At 43.6% G+C, this 15,200-nt stretch overlaps 1 protein-coding gene across 5 annotated transcripts in view; it reads left to right on the top strand.

The window, feature by feature from the left end:
* THRAP3 (thyroid hormone receptor associated protein 3) overlaps positions 1-15,200 on the top strand; it is a 98,507-nt gene that overhangs the window by 38,215 nt on the left and 45,092 nt on the right. For 4 of the 5 annotated variants that reach the window (XM_033227102.1, XM_033227104.1, XM_033227100.1 and 1 more), the window contains exon 2: positions 8,414-8,516. The exons of the other annotated variant lie outside the window; for it this stretch is intronic. The gene's annotated coding sequence lies outside the window, so the exon portion shown is untranslated. The remainder of the gene's footprint in view (positions 1-8,413; positions 8,517-15,200) is intronic. 5 annotated transcript variants of the gene reach the window in all.

Raw genomic sequence — 15,200 nt, 5'->3', positions numbered from 1 at the left:
GCCTGGGCGACAGAGCGAGACTGTGTCTCAAATAAATAAATAAATAAATAAATTAGTAACATTACAGGCATCACTGCATATTTATCAAAATTGTATCAATGGTTCTTTTTCTAATTTTCTGAAAAAAATTGTTTGATAACATACATTGTTCACATTATAACTTTTGCAAAAACATTGAGGGCTCAAGGGCCTTTCTTAGTCTTTTTTTTTTTTAATTAACTTTTTTGGCTGGGTGTAATGGCTCACCCCTGTAATCCCAGCACTTGGGGAGGCTGAGGTGGGCGAATGATGAGGTCAGGAGTTCCAGACCAGCCAGACCAACATGGTGAAACCCCTTTTCTACTAAAGATACAAAAATTAGCTGTGCGTGGTGGCAGGCACCTGTCATCCCAGCTACTTGGGAGACTGAGGCAGGAGAAGCTCTTGAACCCGGGACGCACAGGTTACAGTTAGGTGAGATGGAGTCAGTGCACTCCAGGCTGGGCGACAGAGCGAGACTCTGTCTCAAAAAAACAAATTAACTTTTTTTTTTTTTTTTTTTTTTTTGAGTTGAAGTCTAGCTCTGTCACCCAGGCTGGAGTGCAATGGCATGATCTTGGCTTACTGCAACCTCTGCCTCCTGGGTTCAAGCTATTCTCCCACCTCAACCTCCTCAGTGACTGGGATTACAGGCGTGTGCCACCATACTCCACTAATTTTTTGTATTTTTAGTGGATACGGGGTTTCACCATGTTGGTCAGGCTGGTCTTGAACTTCTTCTTTTTTTTTTTTTTTTTTTTTTTTTTTGAGACGGAGTCTCGCTCTGTCGCCCGAGCTGGAGTGCAGTGGCCGGATCTCAGCTCACTGCAAGCTCCGCCTTCCGGGTTTACGCCATTCTCCTGCCTCAGCCTCCACAGTAGCTGGGACTACAGGCGCCCGCCACCTCGCCCGGCTAGATTTTTGTATTTTTTAGTAGAGACGGGGTTTCACCGTGTTAGCCAGGATGGTCTCGATCTCCTGAGCTCGTGATCCGCCCGTCTTGGCCTCCCAAAGTGCTGGGATTACAGGCTTGAGCCACCGCGCCCGGCCTGGTCTTGAACTTCTAAGCTCAAGTGATCCGTCCACCTTGGCCTTCCAAAGTGCTGAGATTACAGGCATGAGCCACCACACCTGACCTGAATGTTCTTAATGTCACAGAACTGTACATATAAAAATGATTAAAATGGTCAGTTGTATGTTATGGCACTGGAGATATAAAAAGGAATTTGATCTGATACCTGCCCTCAAGGAGTAGTTTACTTATAAAGTGCATGACCACTGATTTTCAAGGAAATAGAGGCTGAAGTGGTAAGGAAATGCTGGTAGCTCATAAAAGTTTTGTAATGTGATAAAAAGATAAGTTCTGGGAAAGTAGTCATTATGAGTTCTTGACAATTCAGTCTGCTCTACTGGGCTGGGATAACTCAGATGGAAAAGTTACTTTGCCCCAACCTCTCTGCACAGCCCGAGAACATGAGTTTAAAAACCACTGGTCTAGATAGAAACGTTCAGGTGCATCAGTTGGCATGTTTGATTCTTCTCTGTGTGCCTCACTGAGAACTTGAGGCACAGAATGATAGGGTTATTTAAGGAGCAGACTCATTCAACCTGGAATTAGGCATAGGCTTGGTTTTTTTTTTTTTTTTTTTTTTTTTTTTTTTTTGAGGCGGAGTCTCGCTCTGTCGCCCGGGCTGGAGTGCAGTGGCCGGATCTCAGCTCGCTGCAAGCTCCGCCTCCCAGATTTACGCCATTCTCCTGCCTCAGCCTCCCGAGTAGCTGGGACTATAGGCGCCCGCCACCTCGCCCGGCTAGTTTTTTGTATTTTTTTTAGTAGAGACGAGGTTTCACCGTGTCAGCCAGGATGGTCTCGATCTCCTGACCTCGTGATCCACCCGTCTCGGCCTCCCAAAGTGCTGGGATTACAGGCTTGAGCCACCGCGCCCGGCCTGGCTTGGGTTTGTTGTTGACAGAGCATACTGCTCTTTTCATAGGTTTTGAAGATCGAATTATTGTCTTACATTCTGAGTTTGCCATAAAGCTAAATTCTGAATTCTCATGACAATGTAGTTGTTTAATGACCACGTGACTACCCAAACCAGCTCGTTGAAGTCATGTATTTTCACTGTCATTTTGATACTGGCCCAATTAACAATATTTATTGAGTACTCCTTTGTGCCAAGCACTTTTTTGAGAACTTTATACATATATTAATTTACTCAGTGTCCAACAACACTGTGAAGTGGGAACAGTTTTACAGATAAGGGACCACAGATAGTGAGATTTAATTAAATAACTTATCCAGGGTCTCACAACTAGTAGTTGGTGGAGTTGGGAATCAAACATAGGCTTCAGAGCCAGATGTGCTCTTATTATTTATTGTCAGCTGCTTTGGAAATTGCTTTGGGATGACTAATTACTGACTTTTATTTGCGTTACTCTGAGTTGCTGGGCATAAATATTAAAAAATATCAGTTCCTGCCATTTGGGAGCCTTACAGTTTTGAGAATTACTATTCATTAGGGTTTATTATTATTACTATTATTATTATTGTTATTATTTTTGAGATGGAGTTTTGCTCTTGTTGCCCAGGCTGGAGTGCAGTGGCATGATCTTGGCTCACACAACCTCTGCTTCCTGGGTTGAAGCAATTCTCCTGACTCAGCCTCCCAGGTAACTGGAATTGTAGGCATGTGCCACCATGCCGCGCTAATGGTGTGCTTTAGTAGAGACGGGGTTTCAGCGTGTTGATCAGGCTGACCTGGAACTTCTGACCTCAAGTGATCCACCTGCCTTGGCCTCCCAAAGTATAGGCGTGAGCCACCGTGCCTGGCCAGGGTTTATTCTTATTGGTCATCTGTACTAAATGCATTTGTTAGACAAATGATGAAGAAAATGGGTTGACAATCTTTCTCTCCAAAGGGTCAGGTACTTTAGGCTTTGCTGGCCAAGAGGCAAAGTTGAGACTACTATGTGGGCACTTACATGACAAGAGAGAAAACAAATTTGCACAAAGTTGTTATTTCAAAATACAATAATCAGGCTGGGCACAGTGATTCACACCTGCAATCCCAGCACTTTGGGAGGTTAAGGCAGGCAGATCACCTGAGGTCAGTTCAAGACCAGCTTGGCCAACATGACGAAACCCCGTCTCTACTAAAAATACAAAAAATCAGCCAGGCGTGGTGGCGCACGCCTGTAATCCCAGCTACTCGGGAGGCTGAGGCACAAGAATCTCTTGAATCTGGAGGACAGATGTTGCACTGAGCCAAGGCCACGCCACTGCACGCCAGCCTGGTTAACAAAGTGAGACTGTCTCAAAAGATATCTATAGATATGCATATATGTATCTGTAAATGTAAATAATGAGTATAATTTTTATAATAACAGGTCTATAAGAATGGAATTCTGCTTTTGGGGAATACAATTTCACTTAATTGGGGCTCCAAGTTAGCATTGCCTTTCAAAATTGAGGGCAAATATTTTTGTTAATGCTGATTTGTTGTGAAGTTTTGTATGTGTCATCTTTGAAAATGTCTTCACGCAGATGGGTACTGCCAAATACTTATATTAATCTGTGAGCATGTGATTTTAATTGAGCAGATTTATCTTTTGGAAGGCACAGAAGTGTGTTAGATTCTTGATATTTGTCTTTTAGCATACCGTAACATTGCAGATAAATCACTTCCAATTGAAGATTAGATGGAAGCTCCTTAGCTGCACAGTTAGACAGAATTTGAAATATGGAGATTTACTTTACGCATGCATTGAGACTGGAAATATGCTGGAACTGTAGTTTGAGTTCAGAAAATCTGCTTCAAATTTGTGTGGGGATGGAGATACCACTTCTTGTTCAACTTTTGACAGTATGAGAAGTGAATAAAGTAATTTGACATTTCTTAAAATCGAAACATTTATTGTCATTAGTATTATTTTATCACAGTATGTGTTTCCCATAGAAGTGCTATTTTGACTTCTAATTGTATTTTATTTCTTTGAGACAGAGTCTCCCTCTGTCACCTAGTCTGGAGTACAGTGGTGAGGTCGTAGCTCACTGCAACTTCAAACTCCTAGGCTCAAGCAAGCCTCGTGTCCCAGCCTCCTGAATAGCTGGGACCACAGGCGTACATCATTGAGTGAAGCTAATTTTTTTTTTTTTTTTTTTTTTTTTTTGTGGAGTTGGATCTTGCTGTGTTCACTGGGCAGGTCTCAAACTTCTGACCTCAAGCTGTCCTCCCACCTTGGCCTCCCAAAGTGTTGGGATTACAGATGTGAGCTACTGTGCCAGGTCCTTGTAATTTTAAATTGAATTCATTAAGAAACATTATCAAGTCTGCAACAAAAGCTAACTTCCAAAGCTGTTTGGTATCCACAACGATAATAGTGGTTAAGGGTGGTTCTTGTTGAAAAATTTCATACTCAGCCCTGAGCTTTTTAAGAAAGATAAAATTTTGCTGCTTCTGATTCATCAAACTGCTGTGTGGTAGGGCAAGTCAGGACATTCACCTTCTTTTTCTCAGCACTACACTCCAGCCTAGGTGATGGAGACCATGTCTCAAGAAAAAAAAAATCTGCAGAGAAGCTGCTGATAAATAACCTTACATTTTCACAACATTTGTCAATTTTTCCAACTAAGTCCATTTCTTCTCTACACATATTTTTTGCCATCATTTGCTTTCCTGTAAGTTGGGAATATTGTGATGAGTGCTTAGTTTTGTAACATCAATGTATTAGTTGTATTTTTGGCATATCTGTGGTGTCATTTCATAATAAACACAATGATTTGCCATCAAATTCAATAACAAAATGATCCACACTTCACACTGTGCTTTAAAAGGGTAACATCAACGTCTGCTTTTCTTGTTTTGATATGATGGATATGCACTGGTAATTAAAAATAATAAAATGTGATACTGCCTATGCTGTTGAGTTATAACTGTGTCACTGCAATTTGTAGCAGCAAAGCAGTGAGACCACTGAAGGCAGTCCCTGTTGCAGCTACTCAGATCTCCTGTCTTAGTGTGCAGGTAGCCATATGTAAATGAATGTGACTGTTCCTATAAAATTGTTTATGGGTGTGTAAATTGGAATTTCTCTAGCCCAGCAGCTGATATGGGGGAAAAAAATAAGTTGGAATATTGTATAATTTTTACTTGTAATGAAGTATTCCTTTTTTTTTTTTTTTTTTCCGAGATGGAGTCTTGCTCTGTCACCCAAGCTGGAGTACAGTGGCGCCATCTCGGCTCATTGCAAGCTCCGCCTCCTGGGTTCACACCATTCTCCTGCCTCAGCCTCCCGAGTAGCTGGGACTACAGGCGCCCGCCACCTCGCCCGGCTAGTTTTTTGTATTTTTTAGTAGAGACGGGGTTTCACCATGTTAGCCAGGATGGTCTCGATTTCCTAACCTTGTGATCTGCCCTCCTTGGCCTCCCAAAGTGCTGGGATTACAGGCATGAGCCACTGCGCTTGGCCCGAAGTATTCTTTTGATTAAAAAAAATTTTAAGGCCAGGCGCGGTGGCTCAAGCCTGTAATCCCAGCACTTTGGGAGGCCGAGACGGGCGGATCACAAGGTCAGGAGATCGAGACCATCCTGGCTAACACGGTGAAACCCCGTCTCTACTAAAAAATACAAAAAACTAGCCGGGCGATGTGGCGGGCGCCTGTAGTCCCAGCTACTCGGGAGGCTGAGGCAGGAGAATGGCGTAAACCCGGGAGGCGGAGCTTGCAGTGAGCTGAGATCCGGCCACTGCACTCCAGCCCGGGCGACAGAGCGAGACTCCGCCTCAAAAAAAAAAAAAAATTTAAAACAAAAACCATTCTTGGCTCATGTATGGTACAAAACCAGACACTGGACTAGATTTGGTCTGTGTGCCATAATTGCTATCCCCTATTACAGAAGGCTCTGTATACATGACTCATTTGGAAGTGATCTGTTTTCTTTCCAAACCCATGTGTAGTAATTTTATCAGTCTTGAATCAATCTTGGTTTCCACTAATACCATGAAAACTGCCTGGACCAGACATTGCAGTTTTCTGTGGTAAAACCTAAGGGCTTATTTCCTCAGCTGTCATTATCTTATTCTTAGTATTTTGTTTTTCCAGCAGGGAATGGCTGAGATTACGTTTTGTTATTCATTAGATACTTTGGGTTAACTTGAATAGAAGACACTGTCTTCTTTTTTTCACTTTTTAATTGCTATCATCATGCTTTTGAAACAAGAACACATTAGTCCTCAAGTATTACATAAACTTGTTAACGCCTGGTGGTTTAAAGGACTAGCTTTGACCTCAGGTTCACAAGAGTGGGCAAGGTGTTTCCTTATGTTCTGTAGTTCTCAATAAAAGATTGCCAGGGGCCGGGTGCTGTGGCTCACACTGTAATCCCAGCACTTTGGGAGGCTGAGGCTGGTGGATCATTTGAGGTCAGGTGTTCGAAACCAGCCTGGGCAACATAGTGAGAACTTGTCTCTATTTAATTAAAAAAAAGATTGCCAGGCCAGGCGCAGTGGCTCATGCCTGTAATCCCAGCACTTTGGGAGGCTGAGGCGGGTAGATCATTTGAGGTCAGGAGCTTGAGACCAGCCTGGCTAACATGGTGAAACGCTGTCTCTACTAAAAATACAAAAAAAAAAGAAAAAAAAAAAGCTGGGTGTGGTTGTGCACGCCTGTAATCCCAGCTACTAGGGAGGCTGAGGCAGGAGAATTGCTTGATCCCGGGAGACGGAGGTTGCAGTGAGCTGAGATCGCACCATTGCACTCCAGCGTGGGCCAGGGAGTGAGACTCCGTCTCTCCAAAAAAAAAAAAATTACCAGGGGTACATGAGGTGAGATAAGGAAAAAAAAAAATCAATCTTGTTTACCATAGGAGATAAAAATGATATGGTCCTAGAATGTTAATGTTTACCTTTTATTTGGATTTGGAAACCGTATCGTTATTCAAGGTCTAATAATGTGTGGAACCTGGGAGCATTCTGAGTGACACTCTGGTCTAAGGCACTGTTGTCCTTTATCTGGGTTATTATTATTATTTTATTCTTTTTTGAGACAAAGTCTTGCTCTGTCACCTAGCTTGGAGTGCCGTAGTGTGAACGTGGCTCACTGCAGCCTCTTGTCTCCTGGGCTCAAGCAATTCTCCTGCCTCAGCCTCCCATAATTTTGGGATTATAGGTGTGAGCTGCCACATCCGCCTGCCTGGATTATTTTGGGCATTGTCTACTACTTTCTTCTATTCGTGGCCCATTAAAATCTGTTCTCCACTCAGCGCCAGCATGTGTCATTGCAGTTTGTGGTATTTTGAAACATAATTATGCTTCTATTTTATGCTCTTAAACACTCCAGTGGCTGCCCTCATTACCCAGAGGAAAACCAAAATCCTTACGATGATTGCAAGGCCCTGTCCATTCAGCCATGTTTCTGACCTGATCTACCAACAGATCTGAATACTAAGCCTCGTCTAGATAAGACAGTCGTATCCTGTTAGTAATTTTTTTTTTTTTTGAGGGGGAGTCTCATTCTGTCCCCCAGGCTGGAGTGCAGTGGTGCAGTCTCAGCTCACTGCAAGCCTCCACCTGGGTTCACGCCACTCTTCCCACCTCAGCCTCCTGAGTAGCTGGGACTACAGACGCCTGCCACTGTGCCCGGCTAATTTAGTTTTTGTGTTTTTAGTAGAGACGGGGTTTCACTGTGTTAGCCAGGATGGTCCCGATCTCCTGACCTTGTGATCAGCCCGCCTCGGCCTCCCAAAGTGCTGGGATTACAGGCGTGAGCTGCTGCCCCGGTCTTTCATTATAGTAATATGAATAACAACAAAGCTTTGATAAGCCAGGAGTGAGGACATCTGATTACTTACATGAGCTTGCTGGTCTTGGAACTTGATTTTCCTATTTCTTTTAGAAAACATTGTACAGAGCTTTGATGTATGACTATGTTCATAGATCTGGGAATAGACAACTGGAGCAGAAGGGAATTTTTGTGCTTTTATGGGTGGGTACAGGGAGTTATTTTACCTTGAAATGCATTTGTTAAGTTCATTTTAGTATACCTCTGTTCATTTCTGTCTTATTTTAAACATCTGACTCTTGTCAGGTTTACCAGGTTGAGTTTTATGGAACTTGTGAATTAGTCTTGCATAATGAAAACCTTAGCACCTGAAATATTGCCAGTGAAAGTATCAGGTTACAGGAAGGAAGGTTTCTGCTTTCCATACTCTAGGAGGTTAGATGGATGAAAACATGTCAGACAGAGGCAGACTATCTCATACTTTGAGAGAAAAGCTTGGGTCCTTTTGGAGTAAAGATGAGGGCTAAAGTAGGGTTTGTGTTTATACATTTCAAGCATCAGTAACAGAATCTGCGTTTGGGTGGCCATTTTATCACTACTTATTTTCTCTCATTTCAGAAGTGTATCCTGACTTGTAAATTGAAGAAGCCGGTGGTACTGCGGGTGTTCTTTTGGAGTAGTGTCTGGGATCCAGTGCAAGTCGAATCATTGTTCACATAAGGTAAAAGCATGGTGGTAAAAGAAACTAATAACTTCACTAATTTGTAAAACCCATTATATATTAAAAATTGATTATTTCAAGACCAGCCTGTGCAACATGGTGAAGTCCTGTCTCTACAAAAAAATAAAAAAATTAACCAGGTATGGTGGCGCACACCTGTGGTCCCAGCTGCTTGGGAGGCTGAGGCAGGAGGATAGCTTGAGCTTAGTAGTTGGAGACTGCAGTGAACCATGTTCATGCCCCTGCACTCCAGCCTGGGTGACAGTGAGACCCTGTCCCAAAAAAAAAAACAAGAAAAGAAAATAATTGATTATCCAGACGATTCCTTAATGGAAGTTCTGGATTCTTATGAAACAGTATTTGTTTGAAAAAGGTTGTCTATAAACTTGACATCTGTAATCATTGTTAATATTTTGGGAAGCAGTCCCTTTTCATGCTTATGTTACGTGTTTAATTAAAATTGGGGGCCAGGCGTGGTGGCTCACGCCTGTAATCCCAGCACTTTGGGAGGCCAAGGCAGATGATCATTTGAGGTCAGGAGTTCGAGACCAGCCTGGCCAACATAGTGAAACCCCGTCTCTACTAAAAATACAAAAATTAGCCAGGCGTGGTGGTGGACACCTGTAATCCCAGCTACTTGGGAGGCTGAGGCAGGAGAATCACTTCAACACAGAAAGTAGAGGTTGCAGTGAGCCGAGATCTCGCCACTACCCTCCAGCCTGGGCAACATAGCAAGACCTTGTCTCAGAAAAACAAAAACAAACAAAAGCTTTATACATGTGCAAAAACACTACAGTAGATATATCAGACCATCAGCTCCCTAGGGCTTTTTATGAAAAACAGCAGTTCTTCCACACTCCTCTTCCCAGCCCCTTAGAAGCAGTCATTTTCAACTCTCCAGTTCCTTTTGGTATATCTCTCTAAATAATAAGCCTCTTATGCTTTATAGTATTTGTCATTATTTATTAACTTCACTTCTTATATAGTGGTAGTTTTTGGTAGGCTTACCTGACTACCTCATATGCCAACATTAATTTTCACTCAGGCCGGGCGCGGTGGCTCACGCCTGTAATCTCAGCACTTTGGGAGGCTGTGGCAGGCGGATCACGAGGTCAGGAGATCGAGACCATCCTGGCTAACACGGTGAAACTCCGTCTCTACTAAAAATAGAAAAAATTAGCCGGGCGTGATGGCGGGTACCTGTGGTCCCAGCTACTCGGGAGGCTGAGGCAGGAGAATGGCATGAACCCAGGAGGTGGAGCTTGCAGTGAGCAGATATTGCGGCACTGCACTCCAGCCTGGGCGACAGAGCGAGACTCTTGTCTCAAAAAAAAAAAAAAAGTCACTCTGTTTATAATGTAGTTTTAGTCATGGCAGTATCATGGTTTACAATATTATGATTACATAAAGCTTATTCACAGCCCAGTCATTTTACATGTTGTGTTTACTTTTCCTTTTTTGCACAACTATTTGTTTTCTGTTTTTAATTACCTTTTTGTCTATTTTGCTTAGTTTCTATGTCTTTATCAGTAATTTCTCCCTAAACTCTAACCAGAAGTGTAAATCTTCCACAATACATTTAAGCATTTTGGCTATATTATAAATTCTACCTTGGGCTAAGCGCAGTAGCTCACACCTGTAAGCCAAGCACTTCGGGAGGCCAAGGAAGACAGATCACTTGAGGCCAGGAGTTCGAGGCCAGCTGGCCAACATGGTAAAACCCCAACTCTACCAAAAATACAAAAATTAGCTGGATGTAGTGGCGTGTGCCTCCCAGCTACTCGGGAGGCATAGACAGGAGAATCACTTGAACCCAGGAGGCAGAGGCTGCAATGAGCCGAGATCACGCCATTGCACTCTAGTCTGATGACAGAGCAAGACTCCATCTCAAAAATATAAATAAATAAAAATTAAAGAAATACATTTTATCTTGGAGATACCGTCTGATCTGCTTCATTCTGGCTGTGTGCTCTAGGCTGTCGTGCCTGGGCCATTATGGTGATTTTACCTACATCCTATTATCTTTTTTTTTTTTTGAGATGGAGTCTTGCTTTGTTGCCCAGGCTGGAGTGCAGTGGCCGGATCTCAGCTCACTGCAAGCTCCGCCTCCTGGGTTTACACCATTCTCCTGCCTCAGCCTCCCGAGTAGCTGGGACTACAGGCACCCGCCACTTCGCCCAGCTAGTTTTTTGTATTTTTTTTAGTAGAGACGGGGTTTCACCCTGTTAGCCAGGATGGACATCCTATTATCTTTTCCCGTTTCTTTCTCTTTCTTTTTCTTTCTTGATTCAGTCCCTTGTTTTAGAGAAGAAGCTATTTCAGTTAGCTTCCTGAGAAAAGAGTACTGAAAAGGTAAATTTTTTTAGACATTACGTGTTTCAAAATGCATTTTATTCTCTGCCCTCATGCTGATCGCTGGTTTGACCAGGTATAGAATTCTAGTCTGGAAACAATTTTGCTTCAGAATTTGAAAATACTGCTATATTGCCGGGCGCAGTGACTCAAGCCTGTAATTCCAGCACTTTGGGAGGCCGAGACGGGCGGATCACGAGGTCAGGAGATCGAGACCATCCTGGCTAACCCGGTAAAACTCCGTCTCTACTAAAAAATACAAAAAAACTAGCCGGGCGAGGTGGCGGGCGCCTGTAGTCCCAGCTACTCGGGAGGCTGAGGCAGGAGAATGGCATAAACCCGGGAGGCGGAGCTTGCAGTGAGCTGAGATCCGGCCACTGCACTGCAGCCTGGGCGGCAGAGCGAGACGCCGTCTCAAAAAAAAAAAAAAAAAAAAAACAAGAAAATACTGCTATATTGTCTTTGGCTTCCACTGTTGGTGAGATGTCAGTTGCCTTTGCATATTACTTGCCTATAACCTCTCAAACTGTTAGACCTCTTTGTCCAAAAGTATTCTGAAATTTCATAATGATGTTCCTGGTGTGGCTGTTTCCATACAGTTTGCTGGCCACTCAGTGGACTGAAACTTAAGTAAAAAAAAATTTCTTTAGTAACTGTTAACTATTCCCACTTAAACACTATGCTTCTGGTTTTGTTTTTGGTTTTTTGTTTTGTTTTTGAGAAGGAGTCTCACTCTTGTTGCCCAGGCTGCAGTGAAATGACGTGATCTCGGCTCACTGCAACCTTTGCCTCCTGGGTTCAAGTGATTCTCCTGTCTCAGCCTCCCGAGTAGCTGCAGTTACAGGCGCTCACCACCACACCTAGCTAATTTTGTATTTTTATTAGAGATGGGGTTTCACCATGTTGGCTAGGCTGGTCTCAAACTCCTGACCTCAAGTGATCTGCCCACCTCGGCCTCCCAAAGTGCTGGGATTACAGACATGATCAAATAGCAGCACCTGGCCTGTCTTTGTTTTTGCTTTTTTTGGAGATGGAGTCTTCCTCTATTGCCCAGGCTGGAGTGCAGTGGTGTGATCTCAGCTCATTGCAGCCTCCACCTCCCACGTTCAAGCAATTCTCCTGCCTCAGCCTCTCAAGTAGCTGGGGACTACAGGCAGGGACCACCATGCCGGGCTACTTTTTGTATTTTTGGTAGAGACAGGGTTTCACCATGTTGGCCAGGCTGATCTCGAACTCCTGACCTCAGGTGATCCACCTGCCTCGGCCTCCCAAAGTATTGGGATTACAGGAGTGAGCCATGGTGCCTGGCTTGCTTTTGATTTTTTAGTTCACTCATAAAGTAGATGCTTGAGTGCTTGTTTTTGTGCTTTTTTTGTAATAGGAATACCAGTAGTGATTAAGACAGGATCCCTGTTCTTGGGGCGCTTAACATTTTAGTTGGGGGATGCAGACAAGATTTCAGATTTTTCTAAGTGTTGAGAAAGGAATAGGACTGTAAGATAACTTAGGGAGGTTTCATAGATGTATGCTAAAGGAAGACTTCCTTTCAAGTAGGCGATTAGCTGAGATCTGAAGGATGAGAAAGGGATCAGCCATGCAGTGAGGCCAAGGAAGAATGTTCGTGTGGAAGGAGCCGTGAGTCTAAAGGTGTTTAGATGAACATCTGGCTTGTTCAAGGAACAGAAAACAGACTGTTTTGGCTGTGATAGACTGAATGAGGGAGAGAGTGGTTTGAGATGATGCTAGAGAAGTAGGCAGGGGCCAGAGAATTTAGAATCCTTCGAGTATGTCTGTCTAGAACTTTCGTATATAAATCTGATAAATTCAGTCTTGTTTCTTTTTTTTTTTTTTTTTTTTTTTTTTTGAGACGGAGTCTCGCTCTGTCGCCCTGGCTGGAGTGCAGCGGCGGATCTCAGCTCACTGCAAGCTCCGCCTCCCGGGTTTACCGCCATTCTCCTGCCTCAGCCTCCGAGTAGCTGGGACTACAGGCGCCCGCCACCTCGCCCGGCTAGTTTTTTGTATTTTTTAGTAGAGACGGGGTTTCACAGTGTTAGCCAGGACGGTCTCGATCTCCTGACCTTGTGATCCGCCCGCCTCGGCCTCCCAAAGTGCTGGGATTACAGGCTTGAGCCACCGCGCCCAGCCTTTTTTTTTTTTTTTTTTGAGACGAAGTCTCGCTGTGTCACCCAGGCTGGAGTGCAGTGGCCAGATCTCAGCTCACTGCAAGCTCCGCCTCCCGGGTTTATGCCATTCTCCTGCCTCAGCCTCCTGAGTAGCTGGGACTACAGGCGCCCGTCACCATGCCCGGTTAGTTTTCTGTATTTTTTTTAGTAGAGACAGGGTTTCACTGTGTTAGCCAGGATGGTCTCGATCTCCTGACCTCGTGATCCACCCGTCTCGGCCTCCCAAAGTGCGGGGATTACAGGCTTGAGCCACCGTGCCCGGCCAGTCTTGTTTCTTTTAAAAAACCAAATACAACGTGTTCTGGGAAGAAATGAGAGCCATTTCTGGCCGGGTGCGGTGGCTCATGCCTGTAATCCCAGCATTTTGGGAGGTCGAGGTGGGTGGATCACGAGGTCAGGAGATTGAGACCATCCTGACTAACACTTTGAAACCCCATCTCTACTAAAAATACAAAAAAATTAGTTGGGTATGGTGGCGGGCGCCTGTAGTCTCAGCTACTTGGGAGGCTGAGGTAGGAGAAAGGCGTGAACCTGGGAGGCGGAGCTTACACTGAGCTGAGATTACACCACTGCACTCCAGCCTGGGCAACAGAGCGAGACACCGTCTCAAAAAAAAAAAAAAAAAAAAGCCATTTCTGTAGGCAGTTAGTTCATATGCTGTTCCAGAAGGAAATCCCAGAGACAGGAGCTTCACTGATCACATGTATCTGGACTAAGTTCTGGTTGAGTGTGTAGATCTACCTGAGGTGGCATCAGCGTCTCTATTTTTAGGTAGCTTTGAGGAGTATTTTAAATAATTTTAAGTGGAAGCAACAGGTCGGGTTCTCCTTGATTTCTTTTGTAAACTTAGATGATTAGTATGATCCAAAATGGTAGTAGATCTTTAAATTATTTTTGGTCTTTTATGTAGAGTTGTGTTTGTATTTAACACATCTCCGCCTGCTCCCCCAAACTCGTGTGGAGAGATACCAGATAGTTACTGTAACAGGAAAGGCTTAGCGGTAGAGACTAGAAATGGCAAAAATAAATGACAAATCTAAAAGTGACTGGACAGTACTAGATTGGGTTCTCAATTTGAAAAGATACAATCGTTGTTCTCAAGGACAGTGCTGCCCAAAAGAAGAATGTGAGCCACATGTCATTTAATATTTTTTAATAGTCACATTTAAAAAAAATAATAATTTTGAACGATACATTTTATATAATTCAATATATGCAATACATTCTCATTTCAACATATACCTGATATAAAGAATAGTGAGTTATTTTACTTTCTGTTTATACCAAGCCTTAGAAATCCCATGTTTATTTTATACTTGCAGCTTATCCCAGTTCAGATCAGCCACATTTCACGTGTTCAGTCTACATGTGTATTGGATAGTACAGTTCTAAGAGTTCATACTTCTGAAGGAACAGATAAACTAGTATGATTAAGTTATTGAATAATGGCCTGCCACATTCCAAACATAATACAAAACAGTGATATAGTAATATAAAACAAAATAAATCTAACACACACGTTTTTTTCCTCCTCTAAACCTCCATGTGATCATCTTTGGGAAGATGATTTGATCTTAAAAAGACCATTGTCTGTAAAAACTGTCAAACAGCTTATTTCTCCTACTATAGTTCTATACAGGCTTTATGTAGAACTCTTTGTAAACAGTGGATGTCTGTATATCAGTACAGGGGTGATCTGCAAAGAACGTCCATGGCCCACTGGCTCTGAATCCCATTCTCAGTTTCTTCAGTTAGAATCTTGATGGATGAGGCCGGGCGCGGTGGCTCAAGCCTGTAATCCCAGCACTTTGGGAGGCCAAGATAGGCGGATCACGAGGTCAGGAGTTCGAGACCATCCTGGCTAACACGGTGAAACCCCGTCTCTACTAAAAAAATACAAAAAAAGCTAGCCGGGTGTGGTGGCGGGCGCCTATAGTCCCAGCTACTCGGGAGGCTGAGGCAGGAGAATGGCATAAACCCGGGAGGCGGAGCTTGCAGTGAGCTGAGATCCGTCCACCGCACTCCAGCCCGGGTGACAGAGCGAGACTCCGTCCCCAAAAAAAAAAAAAAAAAAAAGAATCTTGATGGATGGACATTTTTAAAAAGTTCTGTAGGTGATTACAGTATTTATCAGTGTTTAGCCCAAGGC

The sequence above is a fragment of the Trachypithecus francoisi genome, unplaced genomic scaffold (genome assembly GCF_009764315.1).
Source record: "Trachypithecus francoisi isolate TF-2019V2 unplaced genomic scaffold, Tfra_2.0 Lachesis_group12, whole genome shotgun sequence".
NCBI lineage: Eukaryota > Metazoa > Chordata > Mammalia > Primates > Cercopithecidae > Trachypithecus > Trachypithecus francoisi.
The sequence above is the reverse complement of the archived record's forward strand: the minus strand, read 5'-3'. Positions and strand labels throughout refer to the sequence as shown.